The following is a 13637-nucleotide window of genomic DNA, read 5'->3' as shown; positions in this document are numbered from 1 at the left end:
AGGAAAACCCATTAGGTCGCTAAGGAACATGTATGGCATTACGGTAGTACCTACTGCTGCCTGACAATCACCCGGATTATTCTGGCTGATCATTAGATGCGTATTATACAAGAAACAGTTTTCAAAAATCAACTATTTTTAACATGTTAGTATGAAGACGAAATCACCCTTAATTGTATTTGTTAGCATACCAGTCACTATACAGGCTGAAATTAAACGTGACTGGTCAACGCCGGATGAATGAGCTACAAGTCATGATTTCAATTTGACAGTACTGCAGCATTAATATTCACATACTTAGTCAAAGCATAGTCCATGACAAAAACTTGTGTGGTTGGAAGGATTTTCCAAACTTTCCTTTTCTGCTAACTGTGAAGTTTATGAATATCTGCATCCCAAATCAATAATGCAACGCTGTTAGAGGAGGATGGCATGAATTGGAGTCTGGAACAAAATGGAAATAAATTGACGTTTTGCAGGTATACTTCTCCCATAGGGCTGGGCTCCTTCTTATCATCCAAAACCCATAATGCTTTGCAAACGTCAAAAAGATACGCCTAGTGATTAATAACTGGTTTCTTGGGGGGGGGGGTTATAAGGGGGGGTTCTTTGGGGGGGATTTCCGACATCCATGAACTGCACCAGAAGCTCACTATGCATTGCTTCGAACACTGAGGTCGGAAATTCTGGAAACGGACAACATCTTCATCAGACTGCTCACCAGTTCGGGTGCTGTTTTGTCCCATGTTTCCGCCATGAAGGTCCAGCTTTGCTCCACCCACGCCGATAATCGGGCTTTGCTGCTGCCGAGAAATCATCTTCACCGTCGTCCATACCACTGGCATCGCTGGCATCGCTGGCATCGGAGGATGACATGGTTGAGTCGCTATCGGCCAACAATTCTTGCAAAATGTCTTCGGTTTCCATGTTTTGGCCATTGCGAAACCTATAGGACTAAAACCACCACATAATTTATATGATGAATTCAACTCGTGCTTTTGACGTCAGAAGCAATCTTTATTTAGTTTTTACCTAACTAGATTGTTATAAATATAACTAAATTTCATAACATTGAAGTTGTGCACTACCAATGTGATTGGTCTTTAAGAACCCAATCCGTAATTAAGCCTTCAGCAATATTTGCAAAGATAGATGTGATTGACAATGGTCTTACTTTGTCGATGTATTTGGAGGTTTCGATTTCGAAATAGGCTATTAGTATTAAGAATGTCACACGATGGAAAATTCTTTTGCGTAATAATTTAGCAGGGAACTGATCCGGTCTGCACTGCAGTAGACTTGGCAGGGGGGGGGTTGAGTACCGTAAACCCGCCAAGGATGAACATTATGGCGGTCTCTGAGCGGACTGACAAAATATAACCTGTTAATTGTGAAATAACCAAAGATGAAACTTGGCACAAACTCTTGTGAACCTGTTATTGATTGCATTAGTTTTCCACATTAGATCACTCACATCAACGAGCCTCGAGCAAAACCAAGGAGGGCGCAGATTTCTTGGAAATGGAGGATCTTTTGGTCAGAACTGAACTTCACTGGTTCACGAACGACTATGCAATACGCGTCACGGTCGCATCGCTACCAGCAAAACACTCCCAACCAACATGGCTCTTTTCAACCCGAATGAGGGGGTGCTTCTGCTCTAGGTGGAAGAGCCCGACGGTGCACCCACGTATATGGACCAGAAATATGTCCGCTGAACTCATTAACAAAAGTTATACACTCAAAATATTCTTTATTTGAGGGTTCTGAGAGCCAAGGAACTGGGGAATTGAAGAAATGACACTGAACATCTGGGCCGGACCAAGGGCTTCCAATTGTGAGCAATTTGGATGCAATCGGGTCCGAAAGTGGCACTATTTGGGCCATTTTGCAGAGGGGTGCATTTTCAAAATGGCTACTTTTCTGGGTATTGAAGTTTTCTTAATTTTAGGGGTGGTCTGCTTTGGGTGAGAATTTCTCAAAAATTCATTGGTCAATCGACTAAAACTGAAAGTAAAATGAAAGAGGACATATCGAACATCATTTTTCTGTACAGCCTGAACACCTGCGAGAGTTGTATTTTTAGAATATTTGTGAAGTATGGGGATTTGTCAGTGCTGTATATGGGAATTTATTTGCTGCGGTGCATCCCTGAAGGTCGCGCAGCAACCTTCCGAGACCCTCGCGCGGTCCTCCTATGGGGATTTTCAATGGGACCGTCCTATAATGTTCAATAATTTTGGGAAGAATGATTTTTTAACTTAAACCACCCAAAAGAAACACTCATGTCGAAATTTCCATTTGTGCTCCTCAAGTATTATTTTGGAAAAGTCATCTGGAGAAGGGCAAAAACTAATTCTATTAACGACCTTTCACTTTCGGTATTATCGTTCCTAGGTCTCCTTGTTCATGCACGTTTGTTTTCACTCCCTGCACTTACATGAAAACCAGATTGTACAACGTTGCAGAGATTTACCTACCTGCAGTCGATGGGTTCTAGGTTCAGTCGAGTTGACCTGCATTGACGCTGTTCTTGTCAGCAAAGGTTAGATTAAATATTAGAATCTTTAGTGAAAACAATTATTGTTTTAAGTTTATTTCCTGATAAATTGCAAAATCCTCAAAATATTTGGTCTCTTTTTAATTTTGGCTTCTACCTAAACACTTCCTGAAAGTGTAATGTGTAACTGTTCATCTGCATACAAGACCACCGCATTAGACCGTTCCTCTTTGTTCTCTGCTAACTCGCCGCAGACTCTTAGCAGTGACTTACGCCGTGGCGAGGTAACAGTTTTTATTTATTTGTTTATTTATTTGCCCAGGTAGCCTAAACGGCCAAAGCTGATTTTCATTAGGGCCCTGCATTAAAACAATTTATTAATTAATTTGATTTAAAAGAAATAAAAAACACTCTTCCTGTAAAAATGAAAAAAAAGCACGTTAAACAAAACCACATAAAATATTAACAAAAATGATTAAGAAACATAAAATACAAACAGTATTTGCTATCAAAACACAAACATGACAAATTTATATTTTTTATATTTTGTAAGTAGGGTTTAAAAAGTATAATTAAAAAGGTAATTAATGGATGTTACACTTCAACAAAGCTTGTTTTCCAACACAAAGACAATGAAATCTTATTTTGTGGTGTGAGTTTCCATTTTATTAATCTATAGTAATCTCTATACTTAAAATGGTAGATTAAAAACAGTACTTTTACAAACACAACGCATGAAATACCTCACAGCTCTGGACGCTCAAACCAATATAGTATGTGCACACGTGTCATGCGCACGGAGCCGGAAGAGTCGGCCCGTGTTCAGGTATTAATATAGACTCCATTCAATAAGTTCTTGACAAAAAATACGTTAAATACGTTATGTATTTGCCCTTCCTAGCGCCCTGCGCTGTATGGATGGTTTGTGACATATGAACGATTGGGTGTAAGGTCAAAGAGCCTGGGGATTTCAATCTAGTTGATGAAAAAGTGTGTGTTAGTTTTCCTTTCACCTTCACTTCATTTTCCTTTGCCTGTTGGAATCTCCTAATTCATAGCAGATTGTAATGTTAGAATGATATCAGCATCAAGGTTTGGTCCGAAATGGCAACACATGGCTTAAAATATGCACGGGCGTCGCCAGATTTTTTTTAAGGGGGGAGGGCAAACCGTCTAGTCAAAACAATAACATTTAACTGCTAGAAGAGGTTCGATTTTTTTCTCAAGCAAATAATTATGTTCTATTTGATGTCTAATTTTTATTTTTTTTGGCTGTTTTTTTTTCGATATTTTCAGGGCCCCCCTTGCGGCGCTTATGTGAATAAGATTATTTAAAATATATGAAAAGGCACCGTAATCCTTTCAAAAGGCAGTCTACCAGGGAGTCAAAGTAGTATACTCCACTTGCGGATATGGAAATACATACCCCATTGAAAATTCATACCCCATTGGAAATCAAGCTTGGTTGAATCAAGCTTTGTTTCAAGTAATCTGAAACCCAGTTTCACTTCATTCTCGCTGCGGCGAGATACACATTCAACGCGGCGAGACAGTTACTCGCCGCAGCGAGATGGTAACTCGAAAAAAATTGAAAGTGGCCCTTATACGCTTCGTAAGTACGAGTGCCTCGATGCTCAAGTACAATTCAATTCCGAGTCTTTGTAGCCCGAGTACAAGAACTGTTGTTCGAGTATGAGTACTTGAAAATTTGAGTACAAGTAAGACAGGAGTACTCTGAAAACGGTACTCGAGTAGTACTCGAGTACCATGCAGTACCGAGTACAACTACAACACTGCCTCTCCATTATTGAGTCACCAATTATGGAGGACGAAAAGTGTCCATCTGCTTTTCTGCTATCAGAATAGTAGAAAAGCTGATTTTGCCTCTTTGTAACATGCATTTTTTTACTTTTCCACTTTTCTGCTACCTCAAAAGCAGAATTATATTTTATTGTAGGCCTAATGCATTTCCCACTTTCCTGCTCCTACAAAAGTAGTTTTACTTTCCTCTTTTTGATGGCGGCCGAAAAGTTGCCGTCTGCTTTTTACCTATCAAACAAGCAGGAAAGTGGATTGAACGTTTTGACGACAACCGTGAATTCAACTTTTCTGCTTTTGTGATATCAGAGAAGCAGATTTTACAACATAGGTGGCCGAAAAGTGGCGATCTGCTCTTCTGTCCTCAATGGGCCGTGAATGGGGTCATGAACCTGTAAGTTACCGCCATTTCCGTTGGGGGGGGTTGCAGACGTATAGAAACCAATGCTTAAACGTGTTTTCTGCGAACCATTGTTCTCTAATTCGCAACTCAACCGCGAATAAATTATTTTCTATCGCGCCATCGCCTCCCCCCTATCTCCTCCCAACCTGTGAAGAAAGAACATGCTAATAATGCACAAAACTTGGGTAACATCGTTCTTCGGCTACGAGCTATAGGCCTATACGCGGATAGCAACAGCTCCGCCAAATCAAGTAACAAAGAACGGGGAGGGGTAGACATACGTAATCAACTTGCACTTTCGTTTATTGAGGAGGCAACTGAGGCACAACTCGGCGCATTCTTCGAGCACAACCAATACAGAGTATCTATCACCCGACAATTAGTTTTTGCAAAGCTGAAGAAACGCTGGTGGATATATACAGTATTTATTCATACGACTTTTCCGTATACAAGTCTTTGGGCAGATCAGACTACCATAATACTGAGATAATTGTAAAGATACATTAATTGATTTCAAACGACTGCTTCATATACGCGTCATTTGAAAGATCAGACTACTATAATTACAAGCCTAAATTCTGAGACACCTTAAGTTGATTTTCGAGCGACTCTTGCACGTACCCATCTTTGGATTTGTTGGATTGCCACCTGCCGTGCTTCTTAAATAATCTGTCTGGGACACCAGCGGAAGCAGCCGCAGTCGCACCGCCAGCACGAAGGCTGTGTAGACCGAAGCTTGTCGGATCAGCCCCGATCTCCTTCAAGGCATTCTTAAAGACTCTACATCTGAAGTAAGAAAGATGACCTTTCCTTAGATTGTAACTCTGAGATGATTTACAATACACAACTGGTCGAAATAAGAATTGTTCCGTGAAAACTGTAGGTGTAGGTTTTAGCCAGGTGTAAATATTTTAGCAACATCGCAACAGGGCACGTAATGGTGTCAGTCTTGGCAATATAAATCCAAGAACCGTCCCTATATTGATCGGTCTTACTTTTGGTCAAAAATATTCCGACAAATGACGAATGTATATCAACATATCAATATTACATTCTCGAATGTTAATGAGCTCATTATTTCTTAGAAAGCCAGCAAAGGAAAGTAGGCAAATTGAACAGAGATGGACAAGCATAAGATTATCTGCAAGCCCGAATCTGACCACAATTTGCTTAAGAATATCAGCAGTAATTGGTTCTTACTTGGAAATTGGCCTCGCGGTGATACGCTTAATCCCTTCAAAAGTCAAGCGTAGGAACTTCTTATCACAAGGATTATCTGTTACTGACAGACTGCACTCATGATGCCATTTGACACTGTAAAAAAACTCCCTGAATTTTAGAAAAATGGCGTATTGTCATTCAGTATAAACTCTACAAAAAAATGGCCAAGTCTTCTGAGTTGGTTGGCATCGCTGTAACGTAGTGTGCCTTACATCAAGCTTGCTAATCGGCGAAACATCTGTAGTATTTGTCGGTCGTTCGAGATGCTCTTGAAGCTTTTAACACTTCTTGTAATGTATATGCACGCTTGTCAATTCTGAAAGACAAAAGTCAGGACATATGCTAGGTAAAATAACCGGTCAAGCGACGAAGATTATGAATCTCTCAGGCCAGCGCCAGTATGTGAGCCAACGTTTATAATTCCTTGATCAATTCAGGTTTGTTTTTTAAACCTACAGGTGAATGTCGGACAACTTTAATAATGGCTCTGTACCAGACAAAATGAGTATTCTTATAAGCCACGGGGCCGTAAGTTGTACAACCATGCACTGCAGTTACGAATCATATAACTTCTGGAGATCTTGGCGAGAGCTACCAAGCGGAATTATTACTCTCGACAGCCACGTGGCCACATAGCACAACAATCGTGCTGATCCCGTATCCACGATACATGTAGAGGGGAAAATACAAGAATTCAAAAATTTCTTGATGAATCGACCATTTTATGCTTGTGTCTGAGAGTGAAATTCTTATCGATGACACTATCCCTATAACTTGATGCAAATCACTGCAGCTCTCAATTTGCATGTACCAAAAATGCACCCAGAGTTATTTCCTTGGACGAATATACTCTCGGAATTACTAAATCTCAACGTGTCAATAATTATTTCACGGGTAAGGGCTCGAGCTGGAAAAAGTAAAGGCCAAAAGACTGCAGATGGCCATTTAGGTACTACAAGTGTTCCTCTAGCTCTGCAAGCTTTTACATGCTGAAGAACCCTACAGAGTAAATCTATTGGCGGTACCAACCAATTGTTATCGGCACTCCAATCAACACTAAACGCATCAACCTCAGATGAATTCAAGCTCCAGTATTTCGAGTTGAAATGAGGTAATTTTATATTATGCTCGTTAGCAAACCTGCCTACAGTATGTGGACCCCACAACCCATCTAAGAAATCGAAAAATATTTGGGAGACTCCCCAGTCGTCTAAATCCACCAACTTACTTAGACGATCCCGTTCCACATTTTCCTGACAAGGGATCCACTCAACCTTTAGCTTAATATTGTTGCAGTAGAAATACCACAGACCTACACTTATTTCCGGTAACTCTGGAACCATGCTACCCTTGGTAACTATAGACACGACCTGCTCTGATCGCAAGGGATGCCCCTTTTAACTCATGCCATTTGGAACTCTTCTCTCTCTCTCAACCTCTGACCAATTTTGTTGAAATTCCATTTTTGTGCTTCATACGACCAGGCACCGCACCCCGACTGACTTGCGTCTGTATAAACCAGAACTTGCGGAATGGAGTAATAAAAAAACAAACGTTTGTTCAGGTTGGACAATTCTTTCCTCCAAAAAAACCCAGTTCTTCCATTGCTTTACTGTTGCGTTGTAATAGAAATTCATAATTCCAATGTTTTCTGTTAGCTATCTCCATGTGTAGATAACGTGATTTGAGGTTAGCAATATTTCCTACGACGCAAGAAAAGGATACAATCTTTCCCGTGATGGACGCCAATCTTCTAGCCGTTAGTTTGGGCAACTTATCAATTAAGCTATTAATCGAACGCAAAGCATCCGTAACACTGCGTTCCTTTGCTTGAAGTGAACTCTCAATGGAATTCCACGTCAATCCTAGCCAATCTAACTGTTGTGTCGGATACCACACCGATTTCTCCTAGTTAGAAACGAGCCCTGCGGCTATTAAATCAGCTGTAACCGTTTGAGACGTATCCTCGCACTTGGCTTTCGTCTCCTGTCTGGCCCATCCATCATCCACGTACACTACTATATACATGCCTTTCTCCCTCCAGTGAGTTACCAGTGGTCTGATAATCTTTGTCAAAATATAAGGGGCCGTTGTTAACCCAAACGGCAATACATTAAATGCAAAATATCTCGTTACACCTTGTAGTTCCCAAGCAAAGCCTAAATATGTAACATGTTCATGGAATATCTCGACATGATGATATCCGGATTTTAAATCAAAAGAAATCATAAAAATCACCTCTTTTAAAATAGTACAAGGCTTCATTCCAATCCTCAAATTTAATTTTGTCTTTCCAAATGAACTGATTAATTAACATATCTGAAATCTAGAATCAACCTTTTCTTACCGGAATTTTGAACTGCAACGGTTAACGGATTTAGTACATGAGGGAGAGAATTGTGGCGAAACAGGGTAGCTGCGTAGACTTGTGTTTAGTCTGGGTCATTAATAATTCAGGCACGTCTTAATCATGCATTAAACATGCACGCGGCAACCAATCAGAAGCGCGCATTACCTTAGGTCTGGGCGCTGGCTGCGTGGGTTGCCGGGACTTCTCAAGATGGCAGCGTGCTAACCAGAGCTCTGTGGAGTTGTGTTGTGTTTCGAGAGTAAATCTGACGTGCGACCGCTGGTGGTTGGGGATCTACCTCAAGTGTACCTGGTGCGATCGGTTAGTGTGGTGCTTGTTCTCAGTTGCCGGAGCTGCCGATTATATCAGATCTCTTTGAAGATTGGGAATCGTCAGACAGTCTCGTTTATTTAAGAAGTGGTAGATTATAGGGTTAGGGAACCCGAGCGAACCAGTTAATTGGGGAATTAGCGAAGCTTAGACTAGAAGGATTGTGTGCTGTTGTTCCATGCTTGTTGGCATAGCGACGGTTGGTTGCGGTCCTGGTCTGGGAGCTTGCTTTCCTCGTTGAAGTTTACTGGGTGCAGGTTTCCGTTAGAGTCTGGTGAGGACTATTATAATCGCCTTCTTAATCAACTTACCTGTGTTATTTCATAATAACTTAAAGTGGGTGAGGGTTATTTAAGTCACCTTAAACCTTGTTGCAGTTTGGGAACTGTGTTGCTTTGTAAGGCAGTATAGATTATTCTTGTATAAGTGTACCCTGTTGTGTTGTACAGTTACGAAGATTGTAATTGCTTGTGTGGTCAAGACTTATCAGTTATAAGCCATCAGTAGATTATTTATTTAGACTTGAGGGTTACCCTGATCACTGTGAGGGTTATCTGGTTATTGTGAGGGTTACCCTGATCACTGTGAGGGTAACCTGGTTATTGTGAGGGTTACCCTGATCGCTGTGAGGGTTACCTGGTTATTGTGAGGGTTACCCTGATCGCTGTGAGGTTTACCCTGATCACCGTGAGGGTTATTCTGGTGTAGGTTAAGGATAAGGCTTATTAATCACGTTCGTGGTGCAGTTGACCACGTAGGACAATTATCCCTGTGAGGATAATTTTGTATATAGCTAATTGCTGTTGTATATAACGGATAACTGAGCACTGACATTGAATAAACCAATCATATAATTGCCTTAGAAGTCACTGGTCACCGTGAGATTTAGTCAGTCCTGTATCACTTGTATTGACATTAATTGTAATCTTTATTGACATTGGGATCAATTACCTAATCACAGAGCGGTGGTAAACTTCCACCAAACGAACAGCCCCTAAGGCATAGTCCACCGTTCGTTAACTGATATCCCCCCTTGCGTCAGGATAGCCGCTCATTAGGTTAATAAATATATTTGTGGGGTAGGCCAGGTCAATTCTATCTCCGATCCGGCCAGTCTGCTGGTCCGCCACAAAAAGGTGTCAGTTGTCCCGCCACAAATGGTGTCAGAAGTGGGATGCTCTGTGATTTTGTTATAGTTGTATTTACCAATAAAGAGTAAAACTTTTGTCTTTTGTTGTGAAGTGGATGTGCCTCACAGAGGTGCACAGCGAGGGTAATTGTAACGAGGTAGGCGGGTTATGCTTACCTGGGTAGTTACTGCCTTGTACATTGTATTCGTTGTTGGGTTGGTGACATTGGTGGGGATTCTGTTTAGGATTCGAGCGGAGTTGCGATCCTTGCGACGTACTGCAGGACAGCAACTGCCAATCCTGTTGAAAACTCACCGGATGGTAGTAGGTATACAAAGATTGGTAAATTCTGGAGGCTTGGGACTGGGAGTCCCGCAGCCTGAGTTTGCCTGTGAGTTACCGGTATCGCCAAGTGGCCAGTGGCCAAGTCTAGAGAGTCTAGTTGAGACTGAGATCCCTGCTCAGGAGGGAACTCCAGTATGAGCGTGGTTAAGGACAGTGGTGTTAGCTCGATGGGGGCTGACAAGGGTTCTGTCCTGGACGAGCTGAACCGTTCAAGAATGGAGGTTCAGTGGTTAAAGTGGGAGAGGGACCGTTTGTCCGCAGAGTTGGAGGCTGTCAAGAAAGGTACACAAGGTCAATTCTATCTCCGATCCGGCCAGTCTGCTGGTCCTCCACAAAAAGGTGTCAGTTGTCCCGCCACAGAATCAAACTCCGGAACAAGATGTTTTTCTCTAAGCTCCGTAATGGCTTCAAGTACAAAATCAGAATGCATGATAGCAGAGCGGTTATCACGAAAAAAAGGCCATTGGAGGGGTATCTATAGAGGGAATCTTATACACTGTGTGAATAACGTCCAACACCTCAGGATCATCACTGATGTATTCGTCCACGACAGCCCAACCTGCTTCAGACTTGTCAGCAAGGCGAATTAACTTATTTCTCTTGAACAAGTCTTTCGTGACTTCCTCCAGACTGTCTTTTTCTGCCGACAAGAAATCTTCTTCAACTAGCTTCTTGATAGATTCAAGGGATTGAGCTATCTTCTCGTTACATTGGAACTGCGTTACCTTTGAAACGAAATTGTACCTCGCTGGCTCGTTTCAACGACTGAACCTCTTGCAGCGCTTTTTCGTTCTCTTGCTTTCGTTCGGCTATGATCTTGTCGAACCGAGACTGAAAAGAACCCAAAGCTTCCGAAACTCCTGCAGACACTATCTTAGAGACATCTTGAGCAGTTAAGGCTAATGGTATCTGAGAACCAGAATCAGAATCTGACATGCGAAGGTCGTCTTCGTCGTTCAACATATCAGTGTGTTACGTGCGGAGAATGCACGGCAGAAGAAAAATCAAAAGACGGGAACCAGGACACTAAAACATACGAGCAAAGGACAATAAGGGAACTAATTTAGAATAACATTTAATTATTAGCTTAAATCAGCAAGCAGTAAATTAAAACAAAGTAAATCTAGTGGTTTGCTGCAACTTAAACTTCTCATGCAAGAACATCGTAAATTTGAACAGTCAAAAGCATAAAAGGAAATTATTTACATTAGCACAGCCAAGCAGAATTAATTACACTGAAAATTAGCAAGCCGGCAAAACATATTAATATGCGAAGAGGCAAATTATATTCGGCCGAGTATAATTACCTTAAGGAGCCAACACAAGAACCGAAGAAAATTAGGCCCCGCCCAGTCAGTGCCATGGCTAAAAGAGCGCGGTCGTCGGGCCAAGCACCTCCGCACTCCGCGCCAGAACAGCCCAGTTCCAGCGTCGATCCCTGAGATTCGGCTTCCACATGGAGCCACGACACTCCAGGGTCCACGGTCCCTCAGCGGTGTCAGCCTTGACCACGGTCCGGCAGTAACGAGGCGTTGCTGACCCAACGCCGGCTATTTCGGAACGCACATGCTAAAAGCATATAGGCACTGACTGAGAGCGAAATCAATGACTACGGAGTCTTGTATAGGTTTTTGGAACATGCGTAAATTCCACACGTACCTTTTCTGGGAGGCACAAAAGGATTTGGATCAACTGGGATCGTAACACAGTGTAGGCCTACATGCACGGAGGAAATCTATTGGAAGGTTCGCTGCAGCTGCGCTGAAAACGATCAATGCCTGCCACACCCTCACCGTGTGGCTTTCATCACCCATATGCAGCAAGGTATGAGACGGAGAGAACCCCCCCTGCTTTGTGTTGGTCATTGTCTCGCAGGAATCTGGGGAGTTCCTTTCAGACATCTTGAGGGGATGTGTTAAGTAACAATAGTCTGGAATGTGTATAGGGATTGGACATGTTGGGGGGGGTACCCCTCGGTCTCATTTCTTGCTGGGTATATCATCACCTCGCTTTACGTAATATGTTAATATCTGTCACGCTCTCTAGCTCGCGATAGAAAATGAGCAATCCCATACGGCAGTGTCAGTGTCCCAGGGAGGCAGAGAAACCAGCATCTCAAAGGAAACACAGTTGTACAGGTATAGACACACAAGCTTGCTTGATCCAAAGAAAACATGCGAGTCTTTCATTATAAAAGATAGGTTGGACTGTAATTATTGGTTTATACGTCTTCAATCCCCAAGAAAAGAAATGGTCATAACCTATGGAGAACGGAAAGTGGCCATCTGCTTTTCTGCTATCAGAGTAGTAAAAAAGCAGATTTTTTGTTCTGGTAACATGCAATTTCGATTTTTATACTTTTTTGCCACCTCAAAAAGCAGAACGAACACTATTTGGTTATGCATTTTTCTATTTTTTTGCTTCTCTGCTTCAAAAAAGGGCAGATTTTACCCTTTCTTTGTTCGCTGACGGCCGAAAAGCGGCCACCTGCTTTTCTCCTTTCGAACGAGCAGGAAATGAGGATCGAACGTTTTCACAACCGTGAATTATGGAGGACGAAAAGTGGCAAACAAAGAAAAAGTAAAATCTGGCTTTTTTGAAGCAGACAAGCAGAAAAATAGAAAAAAAGCATAACCAAACAATGTTGGTTCTGCTTTTTGAGGTGGTAGAAAAGTCGAAATTGCATGTTACCAGAACATAAAGTCTGCTTTTCTACTACTCTGATGGCAGAAAAGCAGATGGCCACTTTTCGTCCTCCATACACCAATACAGATTTTCAGGTCGTTAGAAGCAATCTTACATTTGGATCCAAAGAGCATAGCCTTTGTTTTGGTGGCATTGATTGTCAGGATGTATTTCCATGAAGTCAGACCTGTTATGGCTCTGTTTGTGGTGAGGACTCCCTAGAGAGCGTACTGCGGTTTTACTCGATACTGTCTGGGCCTTTCACGTAGACGTATACATATTCACAAGTACTCCAAGCCGGTTAAATGCACTAGGCTGAGTCTGCCTTACATAATGAATTGATTAAAATTTCTTTCATCGTTATTTGTTGACAAATGCCTGTATCGTAAACTTGACATTCCAATTTTCAATTTTTTACTGTCGATTCCAGGTAACATTCATTCATAAGTAGTCACGAACTAATACTTTTCACCAATCACTGTCCAATTTTCTCGCATTTGGGACTCCTTAACTCTTGAGATTCTTGATAGTTGCTTGTTGTAACAGCATCTGTAATGGCTCATCATTCCCTCATATAAAAATACCCTTTTTATATATTTAGTGCTAATATTCAAGTGTATTTTATACATGCTTTGTATTTATTTATAATGTATAAATTATATATTTGATGTGATTCATACCCTGGTACATGTTATCAATGTACATTTGTTTGCTTTCATTTTAAAGTTCTAGTCTAAGTGTTATGTGCTTGTTCAGTTTTCATGTTTTTTATGCTTTCTAGGTTAATATCATATCATTGTCTTTGTCCTTTCTCCACTTTTTATTTATCTGATAACAGATTAGAAATGCCACTGG

General features: G+C 41.5%; 1 pseudogene; it reads right to left on the bottom strand.

Annotated features, from left to right (window-relative positions):
* Nucleotides 1-6652: 6652 nt before the first annotated feature.
* On the bottom strand, nt 6653-11060 carry LOC147799599 (uncharacterized; annotated as a pseudogene).
* Nucleotides 11061-13637: the final 2577 nt, after the last annotated feature.

Source organism: Acanthaster planci, linkage group LG03 (assembly GCF_054643075.1).
Source record: "Acanthaster planci isolate LZ-2023a linkage group LG03, COTS_SCS, whole genome shotgun sequence".
In the NCBI taxonomy this organism is placed as follows: Eukaryota; Metazoa; Echinodermata; class Asteroidea; order Valvatida; family Acanthasteridae; genus Acanthaster; species Acanthaster planci.
The sequence above is the reverse complement of the archived record's forward strand: the minus strand, read 5'-3'. Positions and strand labels throughout refer to the sequence as shown.